At 48.2% G+C, this 14663-nt stretch overlaps 1 pseudogene; it reads right to left on the bottom strand.

The window, feature by feature from the left end:
• Window positions 1–2951: 2951 nt before the first annotated feature.
• LOC144702851 (small nucleolar RNA R71) lies at window positions 2952–3030 on the bottom strand (annotated as a pseudogene).
• Window positions 3031–14663: the final 11633 nt, after the last annotated feature.

Genomic DNA, 14663 nt, shown 5'->3' with positions numbered 1-14663 from the left:
CCCGACGTCACGGGTGCTCCAGGCGCATCGAGATCACCGGCGTCACCCGGTGGTTCACGCCGATCACAGCACTCCCCACGCGGCACACCGCGCGTCCTCGACGACTCTCGATCGAGTGACTACGAAGACCGGGATACCACGAGACGACGACCGCACGGGAAATCTCCCGTCGTCGAGTACACCCCCAGAGCGACCCCTGCACGGGGTAGAGGACGAGGACGAAGAGGCGCCACTCGCCAGTACCCGCCAAGAGAAGAACTACCGGAAGACCAAGGAGCTCATAATCGCGCATCGGCAGCTAGGATGGAGCGCTTGGAGCGGATGCTCGCCGGCCCCCGAGTGCCCGAGCACGGAGTTGATGCGGGACCGGTTGCACGAGGGCCCCCTCGCCCCCCTTACAGGGCTGGTAGACCCGATTACCGTGGTCACCCCACCCAGGACCTCGCTGACGATTACGAGGTCCCCGATCGACCATTTTACGGCGTACCGCCACCGGTACGCCTAGCTAGGGAACCCGCGCGTGACCCACAGGATGTCCACGCTTGGGACATGCACCGCCAGCGGAACGATTACGCCCGTGGCTATGACGGGGAGCCTTATGCTCGACCTGACCACCCTACGCGTCAGTACGAGCGCGACCCGAGCCGTGACTACCCGGCTCGTCGGTTTGACCCCGTCCCTCCCCGTGGACCGCGGTTCGACGAACCACCGGCACGACGTGAGGACTACCCACGGCCGCCACCCCCGCCATATAACGGGGCTGACAGCGTGTACCCACCACCACATCGTTCGGTGCCTGATGACTCTAAAATATGTCATCAAATAATCAAGTTCTTAAGTTTAAATTCATTACAATTATCTTGTGAATTCATGCTAAGTTCATGCATATGTATTGTTTTATGAAATCACTAACCCCACTTGATTCTTTGAATCAAGTGGAATATATTTAACATTTTATGGCTAGTGAACATTCAGAAACAGGTTAAGAAGATCAAGGAAGAGAGGAGGATCAAGAGAAGTGGGCAAAAATTCGAAGTGGCAAAAATTACGAAAATGCCCCTGGGCATGACTTAAGAGAAAACCTATAAATACTCTCTTGAGAGAGGAGTTTAGGTGTTCAGAATTTTCTCTAAGGAAACAAGGGCTTGGAGAAGAGGATTTCTGCACCCTCCAAGAGCTGCTGAGCATTGGAGTTGGGAGGAGAAACAAGCTGAAGATTAACTGAAGATCGAAGACCTCCACCGCCGCAAGGAAGTGTCCTTGGTTGGAGTGAGTTCTTCAGTTCAGTGGTGTCCTCTCCACATTTCAGACAATCTCAGTCGGGGCTGGAGAACCATCAAAGGTTCTTCAGCATTTCCCCATCTGTGTTGTTGCTTTGTGTTAGTTTGAATATCAGTTCATAGTTTTGTGTTTGTTTGTGTTTGTTTATTCCTTTGTTCAAGCTCCTATCAATCTACTCCACCTATCAGAAACCTATCTGCATAAACGAAAGTTTGCTTGAGCTCCTGTGCAGCGCAAGGGCAGGCACTGCGCGCGACGCCACAGGCACCGCTGCGCCGACAGCAGTTGCAACCGCTGGTCGCGACGGGCTTGTGCGCTGCGCCGCAAGTGTTGCCGCACACCAGCGGACGTGCAACACACTTGTTCGAGCGTGTTGCAGGCGGGTGGGCGCTTTGAGGCCGTGGCGCGAGCTTGTGTCACGCAGCCACGAGCCCACTCTGTGTGCGCACGCAGCTGCTTGCACCGCAAGCAGTTGTGAGCTCGTGCAGCTTCCCCTGCGAGCTGCAGGTTCTGGTCGTGCATAATCAAACACCTGTTAGGTGTTTGATGAATTGACTAGACCGTAGTTGCAGCCCATTTCATTATTTAATTGAAACTATAGGATTCTGCTTGTGGTTAAACTCAGATTCTAATCTTGCGGAGTAATCCTGAGTGGTACAAGCTACTGGAAGAATTATCGAATTGGACTGTAGATATTTCTTTCCATTGCTGAAATGCAACATTCTGATCTGAGAATTCAAATTGAACCTAAGACATGTTCTGCTGTTTCTCTGCTCTCGAGGATCGACCCTCACTCTCCCTAAGCCGTGAGGTTATAAATTTTGTTGTATAAGCTCTCAACCTCACACGATTATCTTGCTAAATAACCAGTAAAAATCACAGTAAAATTGAGCTTATCAACTGGCGCAGCTGCCGGGGAGCACGGTATGACAGTAGGAATTTTTATTTTCTTTAAATCTATAGTCAATTCTCTGAATCTACAGTCATTTTTTGCAAATCTACAGTCATTCTCCTGAATCTACAGTCATTTTTTTTGCAAATCTACAGTCATTCTCCTGAATCTTCAGTCATTTTTGTTGATTCTCCTAGAGCTGCAGGACTTAACAATCCTCAGCCTATTGTTATTCTAACCGTTTGCTGAAGATTTATGGTAGTAACACGTTCAGGAGCTGGTGAAAAATCTGCAGAGAAGGACATTAGAGACACCTCTCCAAATTCTACAGTTACAGAACCTGAAATTCAGCAGGAGAATATGGCTGAAGAGATTCATCAGCATCATGAAAGGAGAAGGACCATGCTTGACAGGTCGACTCCGTCGGGAAGCCTACGTCAAACTGATGTAAATCTTAACATCGGTGACGGTATCTCCTTTCGATATGACAATGCATTAATTCATTCCTTACCTGAATTTAATGGACTGCCTGCTCAAAATCCCTTAGAATTTCTTGATGACTTCCATATTAGGTGTTCATCTCAAAACGTTCCAGGAATTTCTACAGAAATTTTAAAAATGAAATATTTTCCTCTAACTTTGAAAGACAAAACATTTTCTTGGTATCGTAATTTAGGAATCACCTTTAACTCATGGGATGAGATGCAAGGAAAATTTCTGCAAAAATTCTACCCTCTCTCCAAAACTAACTTTTATAGAAGGGAAATTCACAACTTCCATCCTCATGATGGTGAGGCGTTTAGTGAATCATGGGAGAGATTCAATGATTTGTTGAGGAAATGTCCTCACCATGGCATTGAACAATGTCAATTAGCCCAAATATTTTATGAGTCTCTCTCTAATTTTATGAAAAACAAAGTAAATCTCACTACCGGTGGAACGTTCTATACTGCATATGAGGACGAAGTTTTTGATATTTTGGAGAGAGTTGCAGAAACTGATTTGCAGGAGATTGGAGCCAATCAGAATGGGAGGAATGTGCAGCCCAAGAGAGCAGGAGTTCTGCAGGTCAACGCCAAGGAGGGAGAGCTACAAGCGGGCCTAAGGGAGACCAACCAGAAATTGGAGGAGCTCACCTCTACCTTGAAGAATGTCTTCCTAGGTAACTCTCCCATCATTAAAGCTAAGATCTGCTCTCTCTGTTTTAGCAGGGAACATGAAGATGAAGCCTGCCAAGCCATGGAAGAAGAGGTGAAGGCCTTCAATCAGCCGCAACAACTGTGGGCAGGTCAAAAGCGGCCAAATTTCCAAAACGGAGAGGCCTTCCACCAAGGAAACAAGCCGGCAGCTCAACCCCCGTTCCAGCAGAGACAACAATTCCAGCACAGGCCTCCACAACAGTATCAGGTTTCATCTCAAACTCAACCTGATTTCTCTACATTAACCCCCGTCATTTCAGATATGATCGAAAAGCAAAACCAAAAGTTGCGGGCGGAGATGGAGATGCGAATGCAGGTGATGATGGAGTTCCAGACTAAACAAATGCTGGAGTCACAAGAGCAAATGAGGAAGCTGCTAGAGAGTTTCAGGCCACCCTCTGAGTCCCAAGGTATCCTTGCAGAAAACACTTGCACTTCTCAACGTTTTCCTACGAAACCCGTCATCAATCCATGCAATTTGCATCATATTCAGCATTCTAGCCATGAAGAAATGGATGAATTGGATCCTGAAGTTCTGGCAGCCTCAAGATTGAGGAATGGAAAAGAACTTCAGGATCCCTATAGGTATTCTGTAGAGAACGCTAGGAAGAAAGAGGAGTCAAGGGCGCACGAAGGAGAGGATCTTCCCGACGGCGATGAACCCTTACCTTCCACAAGTGGGCAACACATACCTTATCCCTCTGCCCTAACGAGAAAGAAACCTGTCTTTGATTATGAAAACAGGTTGTTAGAGAACTTTAGGAAGGCCACAATGACAGTCACTGTGGAAGACATGCTTAGGTGTGCACCATCACTTAAGAAATATCTTAAGGACTCTTGCACAAATAGAACGAGTAGGGAAGTTGTTAAACTTTCCGAAAATGCCTCTAGCATTTTAAATGACATACCTATAAAAAAGAGGGATCCTGGTGCCCCTTTTATCACTTGTGACATAGGAGGAAAGACTTTTTCAAAAGTCTTGTTAGACACAGGAGCAAGCATCAGCATCATTCCGACAGCATTGTATGAGGAATACGGCTTCGGGGAGCTTGAAGAGATCCATATGGACTTACTCTTAGCCGACGGAACGGTCAGGCAACCTGAGGGACGATTGACTGATGTCACTATCACTGTAGAAAATTGTGAAATTCTTGTAGATTTCATAGTAACTGATGTAAAAATTTCAGGAAACTTTAGCTTGGCTCCTATCATTCTAGGAAGACCGTTTTTAGTGACGGCTAGGACTATCATGGACTGGGAAAAGGGGACTGTTGAGTTTAAGATAGGGAAGGAAAGAGTTCAACTTGACATCTCTAGAATGATGAAGTGCCCCTTAGGGAGCAATGAAGAGCTCAGCTTCTGCACAGAAAATGAAGGAGAAGAGGGAAGAGTGAAGGAGTACCTATCCAACATAGAAAGTAGAGAGCTAGATGATGAACTCTTAGACTCTGCAGAAGTAAAAGCTCACCCAGAACTTAAACCACTTCCCTCTACCCTCAAGTATGCCTATTTAGACTATACAGAAAGTTTACCTGTGATTATATCTTCATCCCTCACTCCAACACAAGAAGAGAGCTTACTCAAAGTGCTTAAAGAGCACAAATCGGCCATAGGGTGGACTTTTGATGACATCAAAGGAATTCCATCTTCAATTTGTGAGCACAGAATATTTCTAGAAGATGAAGCTAGACCCTGTAGAGAACATCAGAGGAGGTTGAATCCTCACATGAGAGAAGTCCTCGAAAAGGAAATTCTCAAGTGGCTTAATGCCGGCGTCGTCTATGCGATTTCCGATAGTAGATGGGTAAGCCCGGTACATATGGTTCCTAAGAAGTCAGGAGTGACTGTTGAGCTGAATGATAAAGGAGAAGAAGTGCAGAAGAGGCTAACCACTGGGTGGAGGGTGTGCATTGACTATCGGAAATTGAACAAGGCTACCAAGAAGGATCATTACCCATTACCCTTCATGGATCAAATAATAGAAAAATTATCGGGGCAGCATTATTTCTGTTTTCTTGATGGTTATTCAGGATATAACCAAGTGAATATCCATCCTGAGGACCAAGAGAAGACGACCTTCACGAGTCCTGTAGGGACATATGCCTTTAGGCGTATGCCTTTCGGGCTATGTAATGCGCCCGCCACATTCCAACGATGCATGAATGCACTCTTCTCCGATCTAGTGGGGGAGTGCTTAGAAATATTTATGGATGATTTTTCTGTATTTGGATCCACATTTGAAAACTGCCTCCTTAGCCTCACCAAAGTATTGAAGAGGTGCATTGAGTCGAACCTCGTACTAAGTTGGGAAAAATCTCATTTCATGGTGTAGGAGGGAGTAGTGCTGGGCCACATGGTAAGCAGCCGTGGCTTGGAAGTGGACAAGGCCAAGATCGAGGTCATCCAGGGCCTTCCACCTCCAACCAACCTAAAAACCCTTAGGGGTTTCCTCGGCCACGCGGGTTTCTATAGACGTTTTATCCTTGATTTTGCTAAAATTTCTAAACCGCTTACAAACCTTTTATCGTCTAAAAATAATGATTTTGAACTAACACTAGAGGCTAAGAATGCATTTGATAAATTAAAAGAAGCTTTAGTAAATGCACCTATCTTGCAAGGGCCCGATTGGACCCTTCCTTTTGAACTAATGTGTGATGCTTCTGATTTTGCAGTAGGTGCAGTGTTAGGTCAGCGAATTGACAAGAAACCCGTGGTCATCTACTACGCCAGTAGAACATTACTGGATGCACAGCTGAATTATTCTACGACCGAAAAGGAACTACTGGCTATTATTTTTGCATTAGAAAAATTTAGGTCTTATTTGTTAGGAAGTAAAATTACTGTTTTTTCTGATCATGCAGCTATTAGATATTTATTAGCAAAGAAGGAGGCAAAACCTAGGTTGATTAGATGGGTGTTACTATTACAAGAATTTGATTTGGAGATTAAGGACAAGCGAGGATGTGAAAACGTAGTAGCAGATCACCTCTCTCGAATTTTAAACACCCAACCTGCGTTAATAAACGATGCATTTCCGGATGAACATGTCCTAACCGCACAAGGAGCATCGCCTCCTTGGTATGCGCATATTGTCAATTTCTTGGTTTCAGGACAAATTCCAACAGGTTGGACGTCTCACGAGAGGAAGAAGCTGCTTAAAGATGCAAGATTTTACTTTTGGGAAGACCCGGAGCTATTCCATCAAGGCCAAGATCAAATTTTGAGGCGGTGCGTCCCCGAGAGCGAGCAAAGGAGCATCTTGGAATTCTGCCATTCCAAACCTGGAGGAGGACATTACTCCGATAAGGTAACCGCACATAAAATTGTTGAATCTGGTTTTTTTTGGCCTACGTTATTTCAAGACGCTCAAAAGTTTTATAACACATGTTTATCATGCCAAGCATCCATCAACATAAGTAGGAAAGATAGAATGCCTCTACAACCCATTCAGAAGTAGAAATATTTGATTTATGGGGAATAGATTTTATGGGACCTTTTCCTAGTTCAAATGGGTATGAATATATATTGATGGCTGTCGATTATGTCTACAAATGGGTGGAGGCCATCCCCTCAAAAACCAATGACAGTAAGGTAGTGACTAATTTTATTGAGAAACATATTTTTTATAGATATGGATGCCCACGAGCGATCATTAGTGACGGAGGATCACACTTTACAAATTACAACTTTAGGAACCTCCTCAAGAAATTTGGTGTTCATCATCGAGTCACTACCCCTTATCACCCCGAAGCGAATGGCCAAGTGGAATTATGCAATCGGGAAGTTAAGAAAATTTTGAGGAAACTAGTGCGTCCAGATGGGAAAGATTGGTCTAGGAAGCTCGACGAGGCATTATGGGCTTATAGGACAGCTTACAAAACCCCTCTCGGCATGTCTCCCTTCCGCCTTATCTTTGGCAAAGCTTGTCACCTACCACTTGAGTTAGAACACAAGGCCCTTTGGGCTATTAGAAAACTCAACCTAGATTTGGATAGAGCCGGCAATCATAGACTTCTTCAATTGAATGAGTTGGAAGAGTTAAGAAATGAGGCTTATGAGAATTCGAAGATTTATAAAGCCAAGATGAAGATGTTTCATGACAAGAGCTTGAGGAGAAGAATCTTTGTGGAGAATCAAAAAGTATGGCTGTACAACTCTAGACTAAAACTCTTTCCAGGTAAATTGAAAACGCGATGGGATGGTCCCTTCCTTGTTCAGCAGCTTTTTGAGAATGGAGCCGTCACAATTTTAGATCCTACGTCTCAAAGACGATTCACTGTGAACGGGCAACGGCTCAAACCCTACTTAGAAGAAGAAGATCTTCACAGCCCCATGAATATTATGTTAGAAAAGCCATCGCATGATAGCTCATGGTCCGATTAGTTTTTGTTTTTACTACATTTCCTATTCTCTATGCTTGGTTATTTTCCTTGTTTTGTTTTTGTTTCTGCGTTTTTGTTTCTGTTCTCGTGTGCAGCCACTCCGATCCACGCCCACCTAACACGTCACTGGACAACACGCATGCTGATCGCCGCCCTTCCTTCCATGGTTTGGTAGTCCTTTCTCCTTCCTCTCAATTATGATTTGTCATGTAGGAACATGCCTTTTATTGAGGGGGGGAGGGGAGTACATTTACATGCACTATCCATGAAATTTTTTTTCGTTTTTGCATTCACAAACCATGGATATTTGATGATCTTAGGAGATGATTGTCCAATGATATGCATGATAATTTGATTCTTTTCAAAAGGGTAGAAATGCAAGAGTGGCCAGCTAGGGAATCCTAGGTGAAGTAAGCCTAGCTAGGTGCACTACGATCCATACCACGACAGTCATATCTATTACCATTATACTTATCTCACCTCACCATCCACCTCGGGTTGAGTTAGCACTTACATGCACGAAAATTTTTAGCTTTAGTGGAGAGTAGGGTTAGTGTTAGCTCATTGGCAGTATTATTATGACGTGAGTGAAGCTCCCTGACCCATGAAGGATACATAACTTCGTCGGGGGAATAAGCTGCCGGTCTACTAAGGACGGCACATGGGTAGTGGATAAGCGCCACCAAGCTATCAAGTGAAAGCTGCACTGCGCATAAACAAGCAAAAGCTTGCATCATAGTATTAAAGTTGATTGTCATCAAAAATGACCAACAAGCAGCAAATGCCAAATAAAATAAAGGTGAAAAAGCTGTCTCCCATGTGTTTGAGCCGATGCTACTATAGCCATAGTATTGAGCTAGCATTAATACCACTCTCTACGCCTCGTTCAGTAGTGCGCTTGGGGTGTTAACTCGATCTTATTCCATATACTATGTACTTACTATATGTACTCCATAGATCATGTGCACTTAGTTGAGGTTTAAGGCTGAGATAGATCCTAAATTTCTTCTACGCTGGTCAATTTTAATTGCTGAAAATACTCCTTGAGAAGAGCATGAATCAAAGTTATCGGAAGTCAAAATTCACCTTGAGATCATCTTCTATTCTCACCTGCATGTCATTACTAAGGGACTAGTAATGATCTAAGTTGGGGGGTGTTTGATGACTCTAAAATATGTCATCAAATAATCAAGTTCTTAAGTTTAAATTCATTACAATTATCTTGTGAATTCATGCTAAGTTCATGCATATGTATTGTTTTATGAAATCACTAACCCCACTTGATTCTTTGAATCAAGTGGAATATATTTAACATTTTATGGCTAGTGAACATTCAGAAACAGGTTAAGAAGATCAAGGAAGAGAGGAGGATCAAGAGAAGTGGGCAAAAATTCGAAGTGGCAAAAATTACGAAAATGCCCCTGGGCATGACTTAAGAGAAAACCTATAAATACTCTCTTGAGAGAGGAGTTTAGGTGTTCAGAATTTTCTCTAAGGAAACAAGGGCTTGGAGAAGAGGATTTCTGCACCCTCCAAGAGCTGCTGAGCATTGGAGTTGGGAGGAGAAACAAGCTGAAGATTAACTGAAGATCGAAGACCTCCACCTCGCCGCAAGGAAGTGACCTTGGTTGGAGTGAGTTCTTCAGTTCAGTGGTGTACTCTTCCCATTTCAGACAATCTCAGTTGGGGCTGGAGAATCATCAAAGGTTCTTCAGCATTTCCCAATCTGTGTTGTTGCTTTGTGTTAGTTTGAATATCAGTTCATAGTTTTTGTGTTTGTTTGTGTTTGTTTATTCCTTTGTTCAAGCTCCTATCAATCTACTCCACCTATCAGAAACCTATCTGCATAAACGAAAGTTTGCTTGAGCTCCTGTGCAGCGCAAGGGGCGGGCACCTGTGCGCTGACGCCACAGTGCACGCCAGCGCCACAAGACAGCAGTTGCAACCGCTGGTCGCGACGGGCTTGTGCGCTTGCGCCGCAAGTGTTGCCGCGACACCGCGCGGACGTGCAACACACTTGTTCGAGCGTGTTGCAGGCGGGTGGGCACTTTTGAGGCCGTGGCGCGAAGCTTGTGTCACGCAGCCACGAGCCCACTATGTGTGCACGCAGCTGCTTGCACCGCAAGCAGTTGTGAGCTCGCAGCTTCCCCTGCGAGCTGCAGGTTCTGGTCGTGCATAATCAAACACCTGTTAGGTGTTTGATGAATTGACTAGACCGTAGTTGCAGCCCATTTCATTATTTAATTGAAACTATAGGATTCTGCTTGTGGTTAAACTCAGATTCTAATCTTGGAGTAATCCTGAGTGGTACAAGCTCTGGAAGAATTATCGAATTGGACTGTAGATATTTCTTTCCATTGCTGAAATTCAACATTCTGATCTGATAATTCAAAGTGAACCAAGACATTTTCTGCTGTTTCTCTGCTCCCTGAGGATCGACCCTCACTCTCCCTAAGCCGTGAGGTTATAAATTTTGTTGTATAAGCTCTCAACCTCACACGATTATCTTGCTAAATAACCAGTAAAAATCACAGTAAAATTGAGCTTATCAGTGCCTTTGGACCGAGCACCGCGGGATGGTCATCCCTACCACGGGGACGACCGCGGGCACGACCCATTCCCGCCCCGTCGCCCCATGGACCAGCGACGAGGGGACTACCCCGTGCCCGAGCGGCACTATGATGACGACGCAGCGCCGGCGAGGAGCATCGTGCACGCATCCAAAGGAGCGTGCGCGCCGACGTACCCGTCTACGAGGGCTCGAGGAAGCCCAAGGAGTTCATTGACTGGGAATCAAAAATGAACTCGTATTTCAGGTGGTACAAGATGGATGACGACCTATGCGTCGAGTACGCGGAGACACGGCTTGACAGACAAGCCAAGATCTTTTGGGAGAATGAGCAATTCTCGGCCGAACGACGAGGACAACCCATCATGTCTTCGGCAGAAATGGCGCGGAAGCTAAGGAACAAGTACGTTCCTCGTCAGTATCAGATGACACTCTTCCTCTCGTGGCTCGACCTTAAGCAAGGTCGACTCCCAGTGTCGGAGTACATCGAGGCTTTCGAGGAATGCCGGATGCGTTGCCGTTTCGTGGAGGCTCCCCGCGTCATCATCGGACTCTTCGCCCACGGCCTTCGGCCAGCCTTGCGCAGCAAGGTCCTCGATTGCCAACCGGCCGAAGTCGACGAGGCATATCACTTAGTGGAACACATGGATCCGCCTGTCGAAGACATCCCGGCGCCCAACGTGCACACCGCGCCGCGAGTTCCCACAGTTCAGCCTGCACCCGCTCGTTCCATCCCACCCACGACCACGCGGGTCACACCGGTCACCGGGGGCCAAGGAACGTCCCCAACCACCTCAGTGGGGTCTACCCCGCAAGCCACGGCCTCGACCAGCGATGCCCCGGCCCGTAGCGCTGCACCGAGCTTAGCACACATCACGTGCTACAAGTGCCAAGGACGAGGGCACCGGGCCCACCAATGCCCATCTACACTTTTGATTGATGTCGGGGATACCGAACAGGATTATTGCGATGGAGCCGACGTACCCCAGGAGGACCACTATCACGGGAACGAGGAATGCGCCATTGAGTATGAGGAGCCCGATGGACAGATAGGATTCATCCAGATCATCGAGGCGCGAGGAGCCCCACCCGTGACAGGCCGTGCGTCCGTCCGCCACACAACATCGCTGTCGACACACCCGGCAGCAGTAGAGATAGGACATCACCGCGGGTTGACAACCCCGCTAGGATTCCACAGGCTGCTCATCAGCCGATACCGTTCGTTGATGCGGCCACCCGTACATCGATCTTCTACACGTACATCAAGATCAACGGCAAGGCGTGCAAGGTGATCGTGGATAGTGGTAGTTGCATCATCGCGATTTCGGATACTATGGTCAGCGGCTTAGGGTTGACATCGATAGAGCACCCCACGCCGTATGACATTTCATGGATCGACGCTTCATCACTATTTGTGAAGCGCCAGTGCCGCGTCCCCCTGAAGGTGAACACCTACGCCGAGGACGTACTTTGTGATGTACTACCCATGAAGGTGGGTAGCATCATTCTCGGCCGCCCCTGGCTATATGACCACGATGTCACCTTAGCAGGGCGGGCGAATACGTGCTCTTTCATGCACCAGGGGCGACGAGTTACGTGGCACCCGTACACCACGAAGCCGGCCAGCAAGCCGGCTGCGACCCGATCAGTAGGGTTAGTGATAGTCCGAGGGCCCTTATTCACTCGCGAACTTGACCGCGAGGGTGACGATACGCCTTTGTGTCTGGCCGTCACCCTAGACGTCCCTACCGACAGTGCAGTGATCCCTCGCACACCGGAGGTTGAGGCTCTCAGATCGGAGTTCGGAGACGTCTTCCCGGATGAGCTACCAAGTGGATTGCCCCCGATGAGGAACATTCAGCATGCGATCGACTTGGTACCCGGCGCGTCACTCCCGAACCTACCGCACTACCGCATGGAGCCGCCGAAGTACGAGGAATTGCTACGACAGGTAAGGGAGCTCTTGGAGAAGGGCCTCATTCAGGAGAGCATGAGCCCTTGCGCAGTACCCGCTCTCCTAGCGCCGAAGAAGGATGGCACGTGGCGCATGTGCTACGATAGCCGCACCATCAACAAGATAACGGTCAAGTACCATTTTCCCCTTCCGCGTGTGCAGGACCTATTCGACATGATGGCAGGATCCACTATCTTCTCCAAGATCGACTTGAGGAGTGGATACCATCAGGTACGGATCCGTCCTGGCGACGAATGGAAGACCGCCTTTAAGATAAAGGACAGTTTATATGAGTGGAGAGTTATGCCCTTCGGCCTCTCCAACGCGCCCAGTACCTTCCAGCGACTCATCAATGAGGTATTGCGTGCTTTCATAAGGAAGTTTGTGGTCGTCTACTTCGATGACATCCTCGTCTACAACAGATCCAGAGACGAGCACGTGGACCACCTCCGGCAGGTTTGCACCGTCCTACGGCAGGAGCAGCTCTATGCCCACCCTAAGAAGTGTAGCTTCCTCACGTCTGAGGTTGCCTTCTTAGGCTTCATCGTTTCCGCCCAGGGCGTTGCCGCCGACCCCGGAGAAGGTCCGAGCCATCACGTCGTGGCCGACACCGGCAAGCATGCACGACGTTAGGAGTTTCGTAGGACTAGCGACCTTTTATAGACGATTCATACGGAACTTCAGTTCCGTTACGGCCCCCATCACCGACTGCCTCAAGGAGGAGTCGTTCGCGTAGACACCGGCAGCAGAGAGAGCTTTCCAGTAGATAAAGCTCATGATGACACAGGCGCCGGTACTACGGCTTCCCGATTTTGGGAAAGTGTTCGAGGTTACATGCAATGCCTCGGGCATCGGCATCGGAGGCGTCCTTAGCCAAGAAGGCCACCCCGTCGAGTTCTTCAGCGAGAAACTGAACGAGGCAAAGCTTCGATACTCCACGTACGACAAGGAGTTCTACGCTGTCATCCAAGCCTTACGGCATTGGAGACATTATCTCCTATCATCGGAGTTTGTGCTCTTCTCGAATCACGAGGCGCTCAAGTATCTGCACTCGCAGCAGAAACTGAGCGATCGGCACGCCAGGTGGGTAGAGTACCTACAGGACTACACCTTCGTCATCAAGCACAAGAAGGGCAAGGACAACGTCGTGGCCGATGCCCTTAGTCGGAGAACCCACGTGCTCAACGTCATGAAGGTGACGGTCTTGGGGTTTGAGACCATCCGAGATGGGTACGATAGCTGCCCTGATTTCGGCCCTATCATCGCGGAAGTCCGTCGAGGACCATCCCTGGACTACAAGGACTATGTCCTTACGGATGGATATCTGTTCTTTAAGAACAGATTGTGCGTACCCCGCACATCATTGCGTGACTTCCTCACCTGGGAATGTCACGCCGGAGGCCTTAGCGGTCATTTTAGCCGCGACAAGACAATCGCAGCCATGGAAGGCCAATTCTACTGGCCTTCCCTAAAGCGCGATGTTGGCAACATAGTTACCCAGTGCCGTGTATGTGCCTTGGCCAAGCAGGTCAAGAAGAGCGCCGGACTTTATACCCCATTACCGACGCCGAAGCGTCCATGGGACGACGTGAGCATGGATTTCGTCTTGGGACTGCCCCGCACGGCGAGGCACCACGACTCCGTCATGGTAGTCGTGGATAGGTTTTCGAATATGGCCCACTTCGTGCCCTACGCGAAGACATCTGACACCGTAAAGGTCGCCCAGATCTTCTTCCGGGAGATCGTGCGCCTCCACGGCTTGCCATCCTCGATCGTGTCCGATCGTGACATCCGCTTCACGAGTTACTTCTGGAGGACCCTGTGGAGCCTCTTGGGCACGAAGCTCAAGTTCTCGACTGCCTACCATCCGCAGACCGACGGTCAAACAGAGGTGGTCAATCATAGCTTGGGCAACCTACTTCGTTCCCTCGTAGGCGAACACCTCGCGTCGTGGGATATCGTCATACCACGCGCTGAGTTCGCATACAACTCCTCGGTGAACAGAACCACTGGGTTGAGCCCCTTTGAGATCCCCTACGGCCAAGCACCCCGTCGACCCCTAGACCTAGCTCCCATAGATCCTCATGTTAGGGTTTCCGAGGACGCACTTGCATTTGCCCAGCATGTCTCTGCATTACATCATCGCATTCATGATAGGATCACGCAGCAAAATGCATTGTACAAGCAAGCCGCCGACTTGCATCGCCGACCCAGAGCATTTGACGTGGGAGACCTAGTGATGGTCAGACTCAGGCCGGAGAGATACTCTCCCGGGACGGCAACGAAGCTGCATGCTCGCAGCGCCGGCCCGTTCCGGATCCTCCGAAGAGTGGGCGACAACGCGTATGTCGTCGAAATTCCTCCTACGTGGGGAATAGGCTCCACA

Source organism: Wolffia australiana, chromosome 4 (assembly GCF_029677425.1).
Source record: "Wolffia australiana isolate 7733 chromosome 4, ASM2967742v1".
NCBI classification, from domain to species: Eukaryota; Viridiplantae; Streptophyta; class Magnoliopsida; order Alismatales; family Araceae; genus Wolffia; species Wolffia australiana.
The sequence above is the reverse complement of the archived record's forward strand: the minus strand, read 5'-3'. Positions and strand labels throughout refer to the sequence as shown.